Source organism: Dysidea avara, chromosome 6 (genome assembly GCF_963678975.1).
Source record: "Dysidea avara chromosome 6, odDysAvar1.4, whole genome shotgun sequence".
NCBI lineage: Eukaryota > Metazoa > Porifera > Demospongiae > Dictyoceratida > Dysideidae > Dysidea > Dysidea avara.
Genome location: NC_089277.1, coordinates 106,997 through 109,454, shown reverse-complemented (window position 1 = coordinate 109,454; position 2,458 = coordinate 106,997). Strand labels below are relative to the sequence as shown.

Genomic DNA, 2,458 nt, shown 5'->3' with positions numbered 1-2,458 from the left:
TGTCTTCTGAACTGTTAATGACTCTGTAAAGTAGACAACCATCAGCAAACAAACGGAGTGGTGAGTTGATACCTTTAGTAATGTCATTAATGTATAGCAGAAACATTACTAGTCCAAGCACTGTGCCTTGTGGTACTCCAGGAAGCACTGGTACTGGACTCAAGGATTCACTATCTAACACAACACGCTTGGAGTGATGAGTAAGCAAAGTTCGGATCCAATCGTATTTATTACCACTAATTCCATAGAATCTTAATTTAGTTAGTAATCATTGGTGTGGCAATGGATTGAATGCTTTGGAGAAGTCTAATAGGATGATGTCTATTTGTTTTTGGTGGTCTAAAGCAAAGGATATATCTTAAGTTAGTGTGATGAGTTGGGTTACATATGAATGGTTAGCTCTGAACCCATGTTGATTTTCAATTAATATGTTGTTCTGATTTAGATGGCTCGTGATAGAGTGATATATAATATGGTCCATGACTTCAGCACAATTGGAGGAGGTTAACGAAATGGGATGATAATTAGCAACATTACTGCGACTACCCTTTTTATGTACAGGACATATATTAACTTTAGCCAGTCATTTGGTAAAAGACTTGTAGGTAGAGATTGAGTAAAAATTATGTGTAATATTGGTGCTATTTCATCTGCACAGTGCTTTAAGATGAAAGGTGATATATGGTCTGATCCACTGGCTGATTAGTACCGACTATACTGGAAATCAACTACAGGTGCTTACGTTTGAAGCCATAACTTCGTTTGGATTAGTCTACAACATTGCAAATTGGCTTGAAATGTTCACCATAGATTAGCACATCAGCCATGGTATGGTGTTAGCCAGAGGCGGATTGAGGGAGGGGGCTGTAGTCCCCCTTTCCTTTTTTAAGTTAGTACTTGGTCAATAAAACCCTAAATCCTCTATGTATATCAAAAGCAGACTTTTTCAGGAACTATACATCACTATCAACACCAATAATGTTTATGTAACTATACCTATTGTTCAACTCTGTTCTAGGACAGTATAGCTTCTTTTTCCTCAAGAGTTCTTCAAGAAAAGGTTTTGATTGTGGGTTGTATCTCCATATTTACAAAAGTTTTAATTGTGGGTTTTGTTTTATCCAGTGTTTTTCACTATGGCTACAAGAGGTGATTCTTAATCAAAGTGTGGTTTGATTCAAAATGTTAGGTGGTTTAACTGGTTACAGTCAGTACATAGCTACCAACTCAGCCTTTTAGCAAAACTGTAGTCTTGGTAATTTACAGTCTGATAAGGCAGCTAGCTATGGCATATTCACCCACTTTTGTCTACGAATGTTAAATCTGTATCAGTTACCTTCTGATATGACCCCATGCTATGGATTATGGTTCTGGCATTTGTAGCTAGCTAGATCGGTTTTTATAACCTGGCAGATCTATAGTTGACTATCACAACAGCAAACTAATTCAGAAAACTCATCATCATATATGTAGTGGCATGCACCTTGCTAAGGTTTACTATAGTGGACTAATAGCTACTAGTGCACTAACTGCCTTCTTCTGCTTTTACACTTTATTTGGTGCTTTGTGCTTAAGGCTAACAGAGTGTCACTAAGCATTAGCTATGGAGCATGCATACTAATTGTGATCTTTAAATGTGTCATTATGCTCATCACTACTGCTACTTAGCTATACCTGTTTCCTTATCACAGATTTAGCTGATTGGAACAAATAAAGATTATAATATGTGACCGGATTTGTAAAAAGGGTCTTCCACACACATCCAATTCTATGAACTTGGAAGGCCATACCTTAGTGTTCAAGAAAGGTACAAACCTGAAATTTTGTCCATCCATTAACCTATATTGGTGCTCATTGCTGACCACATTTCAAGTCAATAACCTTTTCCAATCTCAGGTTATGAGCTGTCAAAGTTCATAAATGGGATGTGTGTGGAAGACCCCTTTTCGTAAATCCGGCCACATATTATGCATGATAGCTACTCAGTGCATATAATTATTGCAATCAGTCTTGATACAATGGAAAAGTAAATAATATAAAATACCATTTTTCCACTGAAAACACTCTTGATTTACCTTTGCAGAGTCAAATTTTCAAAACTTTCCTTGGGGGGATGTCCCCAGACCCCCTAGGGTGGCATGCTAGTGTGTGAATGTAACCTTTATTTCAACAAGTTGCTATGAATACTAGATGAATCTTATTACTCTGTCTCTTCATTAAAATACCCCTTATATAATAATCCAAAACAACCAAGCTGTAAAAAAAGAGTGCGGCCCTCAGAAAGGCTATGGTGAAAAAAGATGTGAAATCCAAGGTGGCGGCCAAGAAATGGCTGTGATGGTAGGTTAATGATAAAAATTTTAATAACGACAATTCAGGTGAATTTGGTACCAAGACCAAGCAGCACAAAATTTACCTGAATTGTCGTTATTAAAATTTTTACCATTAACCTACCATC

General features: G+C 36.9%; 1 long non-coding RNA gene across 1 annotated transcript; it reads left to right on the top strand.

The window, feature by feature from the left end:
• Positions 1-309: 309 nt before the first annotated feature.
• Positions 310-735, top strand: LOC136258360 (uncharacterized). Its single transcript, XR_010702761.1, has 3 exons — positions 310-394; positions 446-605; positions 659-735. It is a non-coding gene; the product is annotated as an uncharacterized lncRNA (long non-coding RNA).
• Positions 736-2,458: the final 1,723 nt, after the last annotated feature.